The sequence below is a fragment of the Erinaceus europaeus genome, chromosome 3, assembly GCF_950295315.1.
Source record: "Erinaceus europaeus chromosome 3, mEriEur2.1, whole genome shotgun sequence".
Classification (NCBI taxonomy): Eukaryota; Metazoa; Chordata; class Mammalia; order Eulipotyphla; family Erinaceidae; genus Erinaceus; species Erinaceus europaeus.
In genome coordinates, this window is record NC_080164.1 from 160,865,742 (window position 1) to 160,885,761 (window position 20,020).

A 20,020-nucleotide genomic window follows, 5' to 3' on the forward strand; every position below is an offset into this window, starting at 1 on the left:
CCACTTTATCCCTTACTTGCAAAAAATGATAATCTGTAATTATTTGAACTACTATTGTGGCCAAAGACGATGGCCAGAAAATTATTTTTTAGCAATATTTTATAAAATTTAATTAAAGATTAGAATTTTTAAACTTTAAAATAACTGGTAAGTATAATTATGTTATTTAGATTCAATATAGTTATTAATAAAATATGAAGGGATAAAGATATTGTATTTTTACTTTAAACTATATCTTAAAATCAACACAATCTCTTAAAAATTTTACCACAGGGGAGTCGGGCTGCAGCGCAGCGGGTTAAGTGCAGGTGGCGCAAAGCACAAGGACCGGCATAAGGATCCCGGTTCGAACCCCGGCTCCCCACCTGTAGGGGAGTCGCTTCACAGGCGGTGAAGCAGGTCTGCAGGTGTCTATCTTTCTCTCCTCCTCTCTGTCTTCCCCTCCTCTCTCCATTTCTCTCTGTCCTATCCAACAACGACAACAACAATAATAGCTACAACAATAAAACAACAAGGGCAACAAAAGGGAATAAATAAATAAATAAAATAAATATTTAAAAAAATTTACCACATAAATTAATTTTAGAAATCATGGTCATACTTGGGTATTATTCCATAGCTACACGCTCATAAAAAATACTTTACAGATCACTTTGAGACTCTGTGGACCGTTTTGTGAAAAGAAGATAATAGAGGAAAAAATAGTACATCTATTGACCAGAAGTCAATTAAATTAGTGTTTTCAAAATCATTGTACACACTTTTGACAAAATAATACTTTATAGCAGGGCTGGGCAGTGGCGCAGCGGGATAAGTACACACAGTATGAAGCTCAAGGATCCTAGCAATAAGCCTGGAGGCAAAAAAAAAAAAGAATATTTTATGGCATTGTAGTGGTATGTTATTCTTAAATTCAGCTAACAAATATATATTGAAATGTCATTGCAACCATTTATAAATCCTAATTTTTCATTTAGAGTGAATCTAATATTCATTCAAAAAAGAAAATAATTAAGCGTCTACGGCCATACCACCCTGAGCATGCCCGATCTCCTCTGATCTCGGAAGCTAAGAAAATAATTAAGCATGCTTTAGTCTTGACAAAATAATATATGCTGGGCCATCCTCTGCCATAAATAATCATAAAACTGATCCAAATTTTAGGTATTGTGTGAACAGTATGGTGCACACATTACCGTATAAACATTCTTGAATTTGAACTCTCATACCACATGGGAGTACCACAGAGAGTGGTGGAACAGTGCTGTGAAATCATATTTCTATTTCCATCTTTCTCTCACACATTTTTTGTCTGTTTCTCTCTCATGTTTCTTATTTTCTCTCTTTCTCTCTTCACACACATACACACACACACACACATACACACACACACACACCCCTGAAATAAAAATAGTAATAAGTGGACCCCTACAGTGTACTGGAACAGTATGATACCCCAGAACCTACAGAAAGAGAGAGAGAGAAGAGGAGTTGTTTTTGGACTATTTATAGATATTAAATAGTAGAGAGACAATAAAATTTATAATCCTTTGCAGAAGTAGAATGCATAATGTGAATTTCACATTTTCTCATTCTCCCTTTCTGAAATCATGCTCAGGATGTTGGCAGATGAAAATGGAGTCCTAACAGAAAGTGAAAGTCTGAGTAGAAAATATAAATATCAGAACTCTTAATAGGATGAACTTACAATGCATAAAAGAATGAATTAAGCAGGAAAGAGAACAAAGAAATCTACATGGTCCTAATCCAGGGATGATCTATTGCATATGCAAGATGAATTTTCATTAAATCAAGTTTAATAAGTAGCATTTGTGACACTGAGAGCATATTTGGGTTATTAAACATCAAAATTTGAAAATGTTGGGTGCCTGACTCAATCTGGTTGGACGTAATTATTCTGAAAATTCAATAACTTATTTTTGATCCAGAAAATACAACTAGATTTGTAGTCAGTAGTTGATAATATCCCGTTATACTAAGATGACATTAAAAATATATAAGCTCTGACATATAGAAAATGAAGTCTCAATATATCAAGATGTCTGCCAGTACTGTCAAATACATACATCTCTTCAATGCATCATGAAAATGAATAATGTGAAACAAAAATTATCTTTCATAAAAAGAAGCAGAAAGTTTGTCATAAAATGTTTTATTTTTGTCCAATTTGATACAGGTCCCACAATCACCTAGGTACTGAAATTAGCAGTCAAGAGCACTTAGATGGCTATTTTTAAGGAAAGGATGAGTATAATAAACAATGCAGAAATTCATTCCAAAAATAAGAAATAACACATATAAAACTTTAGGTTCAACAGTACTTATTGTTAAAGAAAATGTTAACTCTGGCTCTTGAGTAAAGAACTATCTGAACTAGCATTTGAAATAAATGATTGATGAACATTTCCTAACTCGATGTAAGCATCAAAAAAAAAAAAAAACCACTGTGGGCACAAAGAAAAGCTTAAAGACTGGCAGGTAATTCTGGTGAAGCATGCATCCTGCCATGTTTTACATCCTAATTTGAGCCCTGTGACCATAGGGGAGCAGCATGGAAAGCAACATGGAAAGCACTGGAGCAATCTGTGAATTCTTTCTCTAATCTTATTGGAAATTTAAGATTAAGTCTTTTATATTAAATAGAAATATTCTTATGTCTTGAATGTTGGAGTGACAAATTTTTGAATTATCAATGTAAATTTTTGAGGAATATAAACTATGTTTGAAATCACTCTTGATCAGTTGTTAAAAGCCTATAAATTAAGGATTATTACATAATGTTTTAAATTATAACGTCATGAATCATGCAAATATATTATCTCATAGTTTCTTGTTACATTATAAAACTGATTCAAATTTTAGGTGTTGGGTGAACTGAAAGATAGCTCATCCATTAGGATGCACACACTACCATGTAAAAGTTCTTGGATTTGAACTCTCACACACATGAGAGTACCACTAGTGGTGGAACAGTGTTGTGGTACATATATACAACATACATATATATTTTTTTATCATAAGAAAATGTGGAGGCTACTGAAAGGGATACAAGCAGTAAAGTTGCATTATTGAATTAATATTTTTGGTTTTTTTATTTTTTTTAATTTTATTTATTCCCTTTTGTTGCCCTTGTTGTTTTTTTTTATTGTTGTAGTTATTATTGTTGTTGTTGTTGGATAGGACAGAGAGAAATGGAGAGAGGGAGGGGAAGACAGAGAGGAGGAGAGAAAGATAGACACCTGCAGACCTGCTTCACCGCCTGTGAAGTGACTCCCCTGCAGGTGGGGAGCCGGGGTTCGAACCGGGATTCTTATGCCGGTCCTTGTGCTTTGCGCCACCTGCGCTTAACCCGCTGCGCTACAGCCCGACTCCCTGAATTAATATTTTTGAAAAGAGAATGGGTGATAAGGATGCAAGAAGAAAAAGAATATCTCAGTTTTTTCATTAGCCAGCAAGAACACAATTGTAGATTTCCATAAGGAATGTAGGTATTTTTTTGTTTGTTTGTTTTTGCTTTTCTTACAAGAGCACTGTTCATTTCTGGCTTATGGTGGTGCCAGGAATTGAGCCTGAAGAACCTCAGGCATGAAAGTTATTTGTATAACCTTTATGCTATCTTCCCAGCCAGCAAAGTAGGCTTCGATGCATGGTCCAGCTGGAGTAGGATTTGCTTTTCTCACTGTCATTTCCTCAACCAGAGTAAAAAATTATGTGAGATATGTAGTAAATATTTAACATGTCAAACTCTGAAAAAGGAGATGGCTGGAGAATTATTAAAGAAAAACAATAACTGTTCAACATCACTTAGAACGTGTCTAAGTATATAAACAAGAAAACAAAAACACTAGTTTGTCAGGGAACATCACTTATTATGTAGTATACTTTTAATAAATTTTAACAAACTGAATTTCAGAAGGGCGAAATTGAGGTGACATAATCATAGTAAGGGTTGGAAGTAACTACCATCTTTCTTATACAACATTATAAACAATTAGATTAGAGAATTCTATGTTTATATGAAATAAAGCAAGCATAGGGCATATCTTAATACTTTTTTCCTCATGTTTTCAAGTACTGGTTACATGATTTCAACTGTTGAAGCATTATAGTTTATATTTGAGATATGTCTTCTTTCGGTTCAAATATTGTTGGTATGCTTCATATTGGTTTGGTCTCACTCCCCCCCCCCCAACTCCAGGAGATTGTGTTTTAGTCTTTGCCTTTTTGTGCTTCTCCCTTCTCCCCATTCCCTACCCTACGTACTTCCTGAGTTCCTCTCTCTGCCGCAGGAGGAGAAAGATGGAGGGCACATGGTGTGGTGATGGTGCGGTGATTAGGTGTTGGACATTGCTCGCTAGTGAATAAAGATTAAACTGCATTCTCAGCTCAGCTGTGTATTTCTGGTCGGCTGTTACCTGCCCATGAAGCCAGCCCAGCGAAAACAACCAAATATACCTTATAATTCATTATAAAATGTTACATTTATTGAATTATTTCTAGTTTGTAAAACTGCATAAATTTTAGGTGACCCATTTTACTTCTCTTGAAATTGTGCATTGTACAACTTCCTATGAATAAGTTAATCTTGGATTAGAGTTTGATTTGCCTAAAAATATTGAAATTTCTTCATTGTTAAAAATAAGGTAATTGCTCATGATATGCAGTTATTGGAGAAGCTGGAAACAAAGGAGACATTCTAACTAAAAATGTCTACTATTTTTTTGAGGGGGTTAATACTTTACAGTGCAATCATTGACATATACATGCAGTTACATTATGTAACAAGTACCCAAGATTTTCTTCCTATCCTTTCTTCCCTTTCCTCCCCAGAGTCTTTTGCTTTGATGCAACACACCAAGCTCAGTCTCCTTCCTTTGTGCTCCTCCTCCCTGTTTCTTATTTTATTAAGTCCTGCTAGTAAGTGAGATCATTTGATATTCATCCTTCTATTTTTGGCTTTTCTCACTTAACATTATGTCTTCAAGTTTCATCTAAAAGGATCCAAAGGAAATGGTGTTGGGAAAATTGGATTGAAACATTCAAACAGATGAAAGTGAACCATCACTTAACACCATGCACAAAAGTCAACTCTAAGTGGCTCAAGGAAATGGACATGAGACCAAAACTATCAGATACATAGAAGAAAACATTGGTAAGACACTTCATGACCTGTGATTCAGAAAAGCCTTCCTTTAAAGATCCAAATCCAGTAGGAAAGAAAATAAAAGTGAAAATAAACCAATGAGACTATATCAACTGAACATCTTTTGCACAGTAAAGTGTATCACGACCCAAACAGAAAGACAAGTTTCCAATTTCTCCAATAAGGACTTGTTGGGACACTATGACTGGACCTACTCTACAACCCAGCAATTATTCTACTGGGGATTTACCCAGAGGAGACAGAAACACCTATCAGAAGAGATCTGTCTATAACTGTGTTCACAGCAACACAGTTTGTAATTGCCAGAACCTGGAAGCAACCTATATGTCCAGCATCAGATGAGTGGCTAAAGAAATGTAGTGTATATACATGATAGAATACTACTCAGCTATTAAAAACTTCTATTTTTAACTATTCCTTCTAAGCATTTGTAAATGGAACGTCTTGTGAATAACTTGTTTTTAAGTGATTCACACTTACATAATCTTCCATGACTATTTAATTTTGTTTCCATAGTGAAAAGTAATAATTTTGAAGTCATACTCAATTAATTCAACTATACTTTAATAGAATAAGTTTGATGGGCTGATGACACTAATATTTGATGCAAAATAACTGATTTTGAAATGTATCCAATTAATGGCAGAAGAAAAATGCAAGATTTTTAAAAAATAGTCTATCATGACAGTATATATTTCCATGCATATCAATTTTTGTTTATAAAAAAAAGCAAAAGAAAACCCCAGATAAGCCTGTGTAAAGGTTGGGTATCTTAAAGAACTCTCAACAATGCATAAATGTATACATACTAGATTATCTAGAAGGCATATCTATGAACGAATGATTTTTATGATTATATTTTGCACTTTAGTTTTTAAGTTTCCCTGTCTTTTTCCCTACCGATAATATGAATTTTCACTAATAGAACTTGATTATAAAACACAGTATAGCAATAGGTAACTTTTATGTACTGATATTTCAACCTTCAAAAAAGAAAGTTTTGCTTTTTTTTTAGAGCTTAGTGGAAGTGAAAGGGACATTAGCACCAAAGCTTCCTTCAACACCATAGGGCAGGGCTTGGACTTTGGTTGAACCTATGACAAGGCAACACATTATCCAGGTGAGCTATTTTTATACACACACACACACACATACACACACACACACACACACACACACACACACACTTACTTTGTATTTCTATTTTTTTCCCCTGAGCACTGATGTGATCAGAGTTACAGGGATTGGAGGTGACTGAACCTGGAATCTGGGAATCAATATCACAAGAGTGTGTTTTTACTACCATTATGCTATCTCCACCCACCCCAGTACTACCTATTTTAATATTACATCAGAACTATTAATGTTGAATTGGGGGCCAGGTGGTGTCACACCTTGTTAAACACACATGATACCATGTGGAAGAACCCAGGTTCTAGGCTTTGCTGCCCTCAAGGAAGGGGGGTTATGTCTCTCTGTCTGTCTATCTCTTTATCTCTTCTCAATACTCCAGCCCCCTCTTAAATTTTCTGTGTCCTATCAAATACATAAAAAAATGAAAAAAAAAAAAAAAGGCCACCAGGAGCAGTGGATTAGTAGTGCAGTATCTTGGCAATAAAAAACAAAACAGGACAGGGTTAGATAGCATAATGGTTATGCAAAGAGACTCTCATGCCTGAGGCTCCAAAGTCCCAGGTTCAATCCCCTGCACCACCATAAGCCAGAGCTGAGCAGTGCTCTGGTAAAAAAAATAAAAAAATAAAAATCAGGAGTTGGGCAGCAGCGCAAGGAGTTAAGTGCAGGTGACGCCAAGTGCAAGGACCAGAGTGAGAAACTGGATTTAAGCCCTTGGCTCTCCAGCTGGGGATCCCTTCATAAGCGGTGAAGGTCTGCAGGTGTCTATCTTTCCTCCTCTCTGTCTTCCTCTCCTCTCTCCATATCTCTCTGTCCTATCCAACAACAAAGGCATTAATAATAACTACAACAATAAAAAAAAACAAAGGCAACAAAAGGGAATAAATATTTTTAAAAAGAAAGAGGAAAAAAAAGAAAAGAAAAAAAAAGAATTATAAATTACACCTAAATGCTCCCTTATTTGATTGTGAATAAAATAAAGACTACTTTCACTGAGATTTTTAATTTCCAGTCATTTATGAAGCATTCTAATATTTATGATGTAACATATACAAAATAATTATAATAATGCCACTTAGAGTTAAATGACAGCTAAGAAATTATTGAAAAAAATAATATTTATAATATTATCCCCAAATTGGGAAAAATTAGTCAGATCAGTCAATTTCATATTTCAGCTAAAATATTCCTTATTAACATATGGTAGTTGTGAATTGTTTTCACAGTCCACAGATATGTGAGCATGACAAGAAACATATGCTTGAGCTCAAAGCATCTCAGATAGAAGTAGTCTCACACTGAAATAAATAATTTCCAGCACTGATCAAAAATTGTTTTCCTTATCTATTCACAGGCCATCTGTTACTAATAAAATTATACGGCATATTTATAAAAAATTGGCAATTATATGAAGGTGGGGGGAGGAAAATTAAAAGAAAGTTGTTAAACTAATAGAAGAACTGAAGAAAAGGTATAAATCAAAATGCACAATGAAAAAGGAAAGTAAATTAATTAATATTCTAATCTGCTCTATTATTTCCTATTGCCTTAAAGTATTTATTTCTAATTTATGTTTTCTTAATTGTATGTGGTCTACTGGATATATACTCTCAGTGAAGATACTACTTCGGTTTAATTTTTATTATTTAACTGAAACTGACAGGTCCAATTCAGCTAGTCAATGCATATTCTTGAATGGATGAAAAAATACACAAGTGAATAAATGACTGTCACTGTTGAAGAAGAAATATGAGTAGTCTGGGAAGTAACGCAGTGGATAAAGCATTGGACTTTTAAGCATAAAGTCCTAAGTTCGTGATCCCTTGCAGCACATGTACCAGAGTGATGTCTGGTTCTTTCTTTCTCTCTCCTCCTATCTTTTTCATAAATAAATTTTTAAAAATCTTTAAAAAAAAGAACTATAAGTTGGACCCAGAAAGAATGAATAAGATTGTGATAGGTATTTAAAAAAATACTAATGTCGGTCTGGAACATTAACAATTAAAATGAGTAAAAGTATAATATAACGTGGTAGGAAAAAACATGTCATGAACAGGGGAACTATCTAGGATGATAATTTAATATTACAGAAGCAGGAGCAACAGAAATAATTGGTTTAGTTTCTTTATCCCCTCTTTTTTTTTTCATAAAGTTTGTAAAAGGAAATAATTTGCAGCATGTGAGTTCAAGAAGACTTTCTGAAAGATATTTTTAATGTTTATATTGATTTTATTAATGAAAGAGAGACAGAATCAGAGCATCATTCTAACATATGCATTGCCAGAGATTGAATTTAGTGACATGCTGCTTAAGATCCCAATGCTTTACCCATTATGCAACCCACCTGCCCCTCCAAAAGGCATGTATTTATGCTTAATGTTATTATTGCTTAAGATGCCTAGTACATTTTTCTTTTGTCAACGACTTTCTTACTAACAAGTAACTAGAACTTAGAGCCATATTGATATTTTATAGAAATATCTAGTGTTATTTTATATTGTGAATATTACCATTGATGTCAATAGTTAGCAGTTCTTTATTTTGAAATCATAATGAATATCAGGGTTACAGAGAAGATTACAGAAGTAGTATTCCTCCATTTCTGAGGGAAGCAGTATTTATTAGAAGTTGAACAGTAATTCAATTGCAAGAAAATCTTGTATTTAATCCTTAGGGCCCTGAAGCTGCTATAACTCTTCCAAGAATCTTGAATGAGAAAACAGCATTATATCTTTATAGTTTGTTTCTGACCAGTCACTGAAGGTGAATTGCTTTCACGTAGAATATACCTAATAAGTTTTTTTTGTTTGTTTGTTTTTTCACTTGGGTCATTACATTTTTTTGTTTGTTTTTCTACTAGGGTTACTATAAACTTATTTATGCACGGAGTCTTAAAGCAAAATCACAGAAACAAGGATTGGATTTGCGATTAGATTATCAGAGGCAGAAAGTGAGGAAAGGAGAAACTGAAAGAAGACAGTATAAGGTATAAACTTCTACTAATAAGTAGAAGATACTTAGATATGCTTAGATTTACTTACATATGCTTGTATTAAAAATTCACTGTGCCCCAGCTGTCACTTTATTTATTTATTTATTTTTTGAGAGAAATTGAAGAGGAGATAAGGGACAGAGAAAGAAAGAAAGAAAGAAAGAAAGAAAGAAAGAAAGAAAGAAAGAAAGAAAGAAAGAAAGAAAGAGATATCTGTAGACCTCATAAAACTTCTCCCCACCGGGGCCTCAATCGAGTAAGTTAACTTTTTAAGTTATGGTCTGTCGTTAAGAGAAATTCAGTAGACATTTCCAGCTACAAGGGGGCTGAAAACCTTGTAACTGTCCAAATAAGTGATGGCATATTGTGGGAAATTCCACAAATCATTATGATGAATCAAATCATATCAGTCAAAAGCAATAAAAGTCCGATGATAACAACACCAGAAGTATCTTTAGAGGGCGTAGTGTTAACATAAGCAATTAAAAAGGAAAAATAAATGCTAATGGGTTAATTTTCTTTACCGTCCAGACCACACTCTGGAAATGATTTTTTTAATCTTTATTTTTCTTTATTTTTCCTTTTGTTGCCCTTGTTGTTTTATTGTTGTAGTTAGTATTGTTTTTGTTGATGTTATCATTGTTGGATAGGGCAGAGAGAAATGGAGAGAGAAGGAGAAGACAGAGAGGGGAGCGAGAAAGATAGACACCTGCAGACCTGCTTTACCACCTGTGAAGCGATCCCCCTGCAGGTGGGGAGCTGGGGCCTCAAACCTGGATCCTTATGTGGGTCCTTGAGCCACGTGTGCTTAACCTGCTGTGCTACCACCCAACACCCTGGAAACGATTTCTGATATTATTCTTCCACATAAGAACACGCCTTTATCAGATTTATTTTATGTGATAATTATATTTGAATTTACTATTGAAATGATATTTTAATTCTTACGTCCCTAATTATCTAAATGTATTTTGATATGACATGCAAACTTGCTGAAATACCGATTAGTAGGTTTACACTTGTTTTCTCATTTTATTTATATATTAATGGTAATCCCTTCTTGAGAAAATACTGGATTTTCTCTTTTTATAAGTGTAAAAAATGATTGACAAATTATTTAGGAATCTATTTTTTTCATTTCTTAGCTTTTTTCATCTCATTGTCTTATTGACTTCTCACCCTTCTCTTTTTTTTTTCCATTAGGCAAATGTTGCAACTCCTGTGAGTTCTTTTCTGATTTATAACTTGTTTTTTCATAAATTCCATCTCCAAATGCTTTTAGAATATCTTTCAGCTTTATCTTTGAGCTCACTAATGTGTTACTTAACGGTGTCCATTATATATCCATCCTATCTATTGAATTCTTTTCCCATGATCATTCTTTATTTTTATGGTTTTTTAATGTATCCAATATGTGCTTGAGTCACTCTGTTGATATTAGTTATACTTGCTGTGATGTTCAATTCAGACTATCTATTAACTCTGTTTCCTGAAACTTCTTTATTTTTGACTCTTTTATGATACTGGCTTGCTTCCAATACCTGCTAATTCTTGCTTATATGTTAAATTTATAATGGAGTTTTCCTAGTTTATTTTCTGTTGAGCCAGCTTCATAAGTAAAGAGGGCAAAGTCCTACCATGCAACTGAGTGGGATAGTGTATAAGCAGTGTTAGAAATTAGGCAACTTTTCACCTTCTAACCCAAGGTCACATTATCTTTAGCCAAACTGAAAACAGACTCCCGATGCATCCATTTCTGCTGCATACTCAAGGAGAATAACAAAGGGTTTACATAAACCAAGCAGGCCATACTTTTCCTGCTATAATAATCCTTGGGCGACGGCACAACTGTAAGCTGTGTATAAGGACCAGAAATATTGCTAAGTTCTAAAACAGGAAGAACACCTCATGTAAAAGATGTCATATGAATTTAGGGACTGTATTTGCATAAAATGAGAAAGACTATAGGCCTGAGGATAGCTCAGTATAAGACAACAGGATTTGTTTGCCTCTGGTCCCTTAGGCCCTGGGTTTAATTCTCAAAACTGCTGTGTACCCTGGTTGAACAGAGCTCTGTTTTCTCTTTGTGTCTCTCATTCTCTATTTCTTATGGAAATTAATGAATCTTTGAAAAAGAGAGAGATAAAGTTTCCTGCCATCAACATATTAGAGAAACCATGCAACAAATACAGACTCAAAATACCTCCCCAGATTGTCGATCTGAAAATCTATAGTTTGATTATGTCTATATTAAATGTGTTATGGTGGACAGTTCATTTTCTGAGATAGTAAAGAAGAAAATTACATGAAGAAATCAAGTAAGCAATTATAGATGATGTTCAAAAGATTGACAGAATGAGAAAAGAGTAACTTTGGTATAGAACTGAAGATTATAGTAAATATTGTTTGAGCTTTCACTAGTATCAAGTATCACTTTTTTTTAACAGTAAAACTCTGATTTGTTCAAAACAACCATAGTATACACATTTTAATAAATAACTCACTCTAAACTCTTATTTCTGAGTGGATAGTACCTATTAATAACATGAGACACCTTTCTTTTTATTATAATTGCCTTCTATGGAGTAGCTAACCTTAAAACAGATTATTTAGATATGTCTAATCAGATGGGTGTTATAATAGCAGAGAAAATTCTCCAGTTGGTAGCAAAAAAGAAAATTGTAAGATTGCAAGTGTGAGAAAACTCAATAGTTCATCACTGTTTTTAAGATGAAGGGAGTTTTGTGAGAAGGAATGTGGGTCACCTCTTGCAGTTGAGATATTACTAGTTGATAATCAGAAAGGAAACTGGTAACTCATATTACAATATCACAAAATCTGATTATATAAACACCTAAATAAAGCTGGAAGTTATTCTTCCATTGAGCTTCCAGATGAGAGTGTGTTCTGATCAATTCACTGATTTCTTCGGTCTTGTACCTACAGAAAACCCACAGAGCTATAGAATAATCATCTTGTCTTAAGTTATTGTATTCATAATAATCTATTAAACACAAGTAGAAACAAATGTATTAGCAATGTTACCAGATAATTTTCTATTCCCCTCAAATTTGTGACACATAAATGCAGTCATGGCAAAATAATCTTGTTTCTATACACACATAGACATTTTCCTTAGAGTACTGAAAATGCCTTTGCTAATTCAATACAAACTTCTTCCCTTTCCCTCTGTTTTTTTAATCTTTGGTGTTCAAAAAGTAGAAACAAATGGAATGGAGTAACAAAAATGGGATAAAAGGCGAAGAGTGGTAGCACACCTAGTTGAGCACATATTACAGTGCACAAGGATCAGAGTTCTAGCCTCCAGTCCCTGCCTGTAGGGGGGAAGCTTTCAAAGTGGTAAGGCAGTGTTGCAGCTATCTGTCTCTCTTCCTTTCTTCATCCTCCCCTCTCGATTTCTGGCTGTTTCTATCCAGTAAATAAATAAAGATAATAAAAAATTTAAAAGCATCTGTTAAAAAGCAAAATGGGATAAAATCCAATATAACAGAAACAGTTGAATTCAAAGTTATAATCTTAGTTCTTAATTTTTTTTTTTTTTTTTTTTTTTTTACCAGAGCACTTAGCTGTGGTTTATGGTGGTGGTGGTAGGAAGGATTTGAACCTAGGACTTTGGACTCTCAGGTATGAAATTCTCTTTGCATAACCATTATGCTATCTACTCCACCAAGAAATTTATCTTATTTAGTGTGCATAGGAAAGCATCACTCAGGGGCCAGGCGTTGGCTCACTTGTTTAAGCACGCACATTACAGTGCGCAAGGATCCAGGTTCAAGCCCCTGGTCCCTACCTGCAGGGGCAAAGCTTCATGAGTGGTGAAGCCAATTGCAGGAGTCTATGTTTCTCTCTCCCTCTATATCTCCCACTTTCAATTTCTCTTTGTCTCTATACAATAATAAATGAATAAAACATTTAAAAAAAAAAAGAAAAGCATCACTCTGTACTGTCTTTGTGGAGTTACTGGAAATTAAATCTTAGACCTTTTATATGAAAGTCCCTGAAGCTACCATGGTACAATTTTCCCAGTCCTTAAAATATTCTTTAAAGTGGTAGTATTGGAAAAAATAAAATTTTAAGCTGATAGATGAGTAAAGTATGATACTTATCTTAGGAAAAGTGTCCATAGACACCTGATGAAAGAAGAAAATTTAATATCTATGTTTAAACTATATATAGTTAATATTATAATGGCTAGTACCAAACATAATTGTCACTAACATAGGATAAATATGGAATTTCATGTTTTTATTTTATTATTTAAATTTTCAAAGTGAGGACAATAAATTCATGGATATAAAATCCTATATAAGTGATCATAGGAAAATTATGGAACTACAAAGAGAATAAGGATGAAAAGTCTGTTTAATAATGAATGTCTAAGAGAACACAGTACAATTAATTTAAATAAAAATAAAAATAAAATAAGGACCGGTAAAGAACAGCTATGTTTTCAGTTTTAAGTATGGGATAGAACTGGTGGTGAAAATTAACTGCCTAATCATCTCCATTACCAGAGTAAGCAGTTGGTAAAATATTTTATTTTGCTGAAATTGATAAAATTTGTGTTTTGAGGAACTAGAAGAACTTTTAGATCATTATTTGGTGAAGTATGAAATAAGCATTCTTAAGGAAAAGTACAGAGACTATTATATGGTTTTAAGCTTACAGCTATATCAAATGTAACAGTATAATTTCTCCTCTAGACAAATGACGATATTACTATCCTATCCTATCATCCTATCACTGTAAGAATTATATTATAATTAAATAACAAATAGAAAGGGTTTAGCAAATTGCTGAACAGCTAGAAGGAACTCAGTTTTCAACTGCTATAATTTTCAGTTCTAAAATGTATCTTGGCAACCAACTTTCCTTTGATTTTACTATGTTTAATGGGAGTAAGGTACAACCTTCTACAAATTATTCATTTGCTCTCCTTATCATCCCCTTTTAGGTCACTGAAGGTACAGCACTTAATCCAGCTGTTGGCCATTTTAACCTGAGGGGTGGTTGAAAGTAAATCCTCTTTAGATGGCTTTCTAAGGTTCACTGATGATTTCAAAATAGCTTGGGAGTCAATTAAATTAACTAAAGCATTTTATATTGACATCTATTAGAAAACCGGTGCCTGTGTAATGCTTTTTTTGACATTGTGAACTTCTCTCATCACAGTTCTACAAAATGAGTACTCAAATTAATACTTCAAGGACAGTTTTTCCCAAATGGTTCTTTTTCCTGGAAATTCTCATTTCAAAATAGCCTTAGGTTAATATGAGCAGTGACTTCTTGAAAAAATTACTAAGAATGATTTATCTGTTTAGGGGTTCTCTTTTATTTATGTGTGCATGTATACAAATATACATGTAATTTATGCATTAGGTTTTGTGTACACAAATTACATACTTAGATGCATGTATAGTTTATTTAAATGTGCAGGTATTCAGACAGCACTTAAAGTAAATAAATGATCAACTTGTGTCAAATCTATTTTCAGCAATAGGAATGAAAAATAACTGGAAATGTAAAATACAGTTAAAATTATGGCACATTGATCACCATTAGAAGGCATTGTTTTAATATTAATTGGCTTATTATCAAGTCATTCAGACTTTTTGAACTGCAGTTTTTTCATCAAATAGTAAATCATTTAGACTGTATTACCTTTGAAATTATGAAAAACATATGTGATTATAATCAATTAGGTAAAAATTTCCAAGGCATGTGCATTTTTATTCTGTTAATACTTCTAGCACTTAATTTTAGAAATTTCTCATTATAAATATACTTCCAATAAGTTTTAATAAAAAACGGTTCAGTTGTCATCATCAATTTGATTTAATTTTAAAAAGAAATTTAAAAAATATGAAGGGAACTAAAATATGTTCTGTATAACAAACAAAAGCACACACAACCAAATTAAGGTACTTTTCAATATCACGCTTTCAGGCATTTAACACAGATGACTTTTTTTTTTTCCCTCCAGGGTTATCAATGGGGCTCAGTGCCTACACTACAAATCCACTGCTCCTGGAGACTATCTTTTCCCTATTGTTGCCCTTTTTGTTATCATTGTTATTGTTGGATAGGACAGAGAGTAATGGAGAGGAGGGAAAGCGAAAGATAGACAACTGCAGACCTGCTTCACTGTTTGTGAAGGGACCCCCTGCAGGTGGGGAACAAGGGGCTCAAACCGGTATCTTTATGCAGGTCCTTGTGCTTCCTGTCATGTGCACTTAACCTGCTGCACTACTGCCAGCCCCCACAGTTGACTTTCCATGAACTTATTTTCATTGTATAGGAGTATATGCTCTTATATAAAACAATCAAGTTTAAATTACTTTAACAAAATAAGTGAAAGGAGACTTTGAAATCTGTTAGTAAACTTATTTTTAATCTCAAAAGCCAAATATCACAAATAGTTCATATATAAATGCATCTCTATACATGAATATTTATATATTTATGCATTTTGTGTTTAAATATATCTATACTAAATATATCTATTTATTTACCAGAGTAATATTTAGTTCTGGTTTTTGATGGTAAACAGAACTGAACCAGAGACCTCTCAGAGCCTCAGAACTTCAGGCTTAAAGTCTTTTGCATAACCATTATGCTATCTCCCTAATCTCCTGATAACTCTTGCCAATAAGTAATTTGCAAAACATCTGAGAATAAAAATCATACTGAATAATATGAACCAAATGGAATCTCCTGATACCATACTAAGTAGTAAAAATACAGCTGTCATTATTTCAAAAGGTACTACACTGTTCTGAAGTAACTTCTTATTCTAGAAAACAGAGAGCATCCTTAAGATGATTTCAAAAAACTTTAGGGAAAATCATTACCTGATCTGTTCCAAAAATAAGGGGTATATTAATAGTATAAATGTCAAATTTTACAAAATGTATCCAAAATCCTAACTCATTCTGAAACATGCACTTCCTAATTTCTAAATTTTATCTTTTATATAGGTGATATTATATACCCTAGGATACATAGATCTGGCATTACGATTACTAAGATGACTAAGGATTTTACTAAGATTATGTGGTATTTTTATTTCCTTAAAATAAGTGAACCTGAGTTTGAAAGCTGAATTGTCAGTTCAAGATTTAAGTACTACTGTTAAATTGCATTGTCGGCCTTGTAATAAATTCTGATTAAGAATTTACACCTTTGTGAACAACTAGCAGACGTAATTGATTTTGATCTGTTAACTTCAATTTGCAGTTTCAAAAAGGTGTAACCTCACCCAGATTTATGGTTTAAAGTTCTTTGTCTGAATTAATGAATTAGCATCTGATCTCACATCAGAAAGAAAATTAGGTAAGTACATATGTTTCTCTGCATGGTAAAGTATGTCCTTAACTCCAGGGCAATATATATATAGCCCTGATTTATTGGTCATCAAATATTTAAAGCATTTTAAATATTTGAATTTTTTATTATCTTTATTTATTTAATAGGGACAGCCATAAATCGAGAGGAGGGGGGATATATAGAGGGAGAGAAACAGAGTGACACCTGCAGCCCTGCTTCACTACTTGTGAAGCTTTCCACCTTCAGGTGGGGACTGGGGGGTTTGAACTTGCATCCTTGTACACTGTAACATGTTCATTCAACCAGGTGTGTTAACAGGCACCAACCCCTTGAAGAAATATTTTGTATCTCATTTATTATTTGTCAAATGTTTTTTCTACTTTCATCAAATTATAAAGAGAACTTACCCTGAGTTTTTGTCTTCTCACCTCCCTCCTAAGCTTTACCTGCAGTGGTAGACATATGGTTAGAATGTTCTAACTTAGTTCTTAACATATGTACTGCTCACTGCAACCATTAACCCTAAAAATTGTTAAAAATGTGCTGTCAGACACAGTCATTATAAATTATTGTTTATATGTATATTTTAAATATTATAGAAATTAATTCTGTTAAGATACACTGATATTTTAAATAAATTTAAAAGAACTGGGCAGTAGCAAAACTAGTTAAACATACATGTTGCAATGTTCAAGTATCCAGAGTCAATTTGCCTGTCTCCATCTGTAGGGGGAAGCTTCTTGAGTGGTGAAGCAGTGCTGTATCTATCTATCTATCTATCTCTCAATTTATTTGTCTCTATCCAATAAATAGTAAATAAATAAAATATCAAAATAAATATAGAACGTCAACCCAAACTTGAGTATATACTTTTTATTTGATTCTTTCAGCATCTACTTTTATTTGATCTTGGCATAAAGTATATCAAAATATATTCCACCAAGATCCAGGATTTTTGTGATCAGGAACCTTTGTTTTTACCCCATCACTGAGAGGGAAGAGAACTTGGAAAATGCTTGAAGAAGTCAGGTCCTATTTCTCTTAAGAGACAGGGAAGAAGAAAAAGGAGGCAGACCTGGAAGTTATAATAGGTGTAGGTTTGACTTAGAAATAAAGTACAGGTGGAGACTTAGAAGTAAATAAAAATAGGTTTTAACTTCTATGTGGGGTCGTCTATTTCTGCCCAAATGCCTCACATGCTCTCTACTGCTTACATTCTTACTTTTCTGATTAAAAGTTTAAAATACTTTTTAAAAAGAAAGAACACATATATATGTAATACTTAAATACTTAGAATAAGGGGGAAGAAGCCTTCATCAATATAATAAAAATTATTCATTTGAGTCTTACAAATAAAAAAAAATCATGGAATATATACTAATGGAGTACTACACAGCAGTAAAAAGACTAAATTACTATATTGTGTCTTTTGGGACAAAAGGAATGAAACTGGTGGTGATTATGCTTAGTGAATAAGTAAAGAAATGAAGAATAACTACTGGATGATTTCACTCATATATGTAATGTAAATAATTGAAACACATGAATATATATATATATATATATATATATATATATATATATATATATGGAGAGAGAGAGAGAGAGAGAGAGAGAGAGAGAGAGAGAGGGACTAACCTATATCTGTGACCTGGGGAGAACTAGAGTGTTTACCATTGTAGGGGGGAGGGGCATAGAACTTTTGTAGAAGTTATATAGAATTATACTCTCATTCTCTTGTAATCTTAAAATTTAAACTTCTAATAAAATGTAATAAAACAAACAAACACATCATACAGCTTTTAACCAGGCTCAGATAAGTTAAAGACATTTATTTATTGCCACTAGGGTTATCACTGGTGCTATGTTCTCCATGACAAACCTGCCACTCCTGGTCCATAAAACTACTTTTTGTATCATATAAATAGATAGATATTTTACTTACTTATTTATCAATAAAACTTAAAGGTTCAGTGAATTAGTTCCACATACAGTTATAACTATAGAATACAGATATTATATTTGAATTTTAGTGAAGAAAAATTTTCTGTAAATCAGGGTGGAGGAGAGATAGTACAGTGCTTATGCAAAGAGTCTCCCAGGCTCTAAGGATCCAAAGCCCATAGCTCAATTCAGCTGCTCTGCCAGCAGCCAGACCCAAGTTGGCAGCACTATATGGCCCTGTGAGTTTCCAAAGAAATCCCCTTTATAATCTGTGGGTTCTGTGATAGTTTTTCACCATGTCTCCCAATTCATCAGGAGATGAATGTTGTATAGTGGAAAAGCTTCCACTATACAATCCCACCTCTAGTCTGTTGGGGGTGTAGGGCTTCTCCTGACTTTCCAGGCCGATTCTCTCCCCCACCTCCCTTCTCAGAACAGGACCTCCCAGCTGCTGTTCCAACCTCTGGGGGGCAGTAGGAATGGAGAATTACAGGATAAGGTGTAGTGAACATGCAACTCTAGTAACTATAGCAACCATAGTGCGCCTGCATAGTGTGATAAAGACAAAGACATATGTATGCATAGGATAAGACATCAACCCAAACCTGATTGGCCAAAGGAAGTGTAACCTTAAAAACCAGAGCAAGCTAAGTATAAGCAAAGGCTCAGAAACCAGCTGGATGAAGCACTTCCACTGTTACTGACTGGGATGCTGGTGGTACTGCTAAAAACTTAAAGCACATGAGGCTAGGCTAAAGTAATCACTTCCCCAGCCTCCAGGGACCCTCACTCTTCTGGTTGATCTCAGCAGCAGAGCAGACAAAGGACCTCCTCCTGGCAACACAGCAGGTGGTGACTAGTCATGAGCCTTACCTGGGAACAGCTATTGAGTAAGGTAGCTGGTTGACAGTGTGTTGTGTGAATTGTGTGACCTTTCTGTGGCTTGTATGAATAAGTAAAAAAAATATTGTTTAACCCCAACAAGCTCTCAGAGTAAGTCCTTGCTCTAATTCCTTGCTTGCGACATAAGGGCAAGAGACTGGTTTAGTTTAATGATGAATCTTCAGTCACTACCAGCCCATCCCATCACCTGGGGGCCTAGTCAGGGAGTCTCAGGATTCCCACACACACATGATGGGCCTAGACCTCTAACAGATCCCTCCTGCCACTGTCACTAGTCATCTCCATCAGGAATAACATAGTGGACCCTTTGTGGGCCCCTATAGGTCCTTGGCCTCAATGTGGATCAATAATGGTAGAGACTGTTCCATTCTCTGAAGGGAGGTTGGGCAACATACTCCACCACTCGAGGAAGATGAGTCCTGAAATGATTGCAGCCTGGAATGACCCTAGCCATGACCACAGAATGTGAGCTCAGACCTACAGGGATGCAGAGGTTACATAGGCTCCTGTGCTGA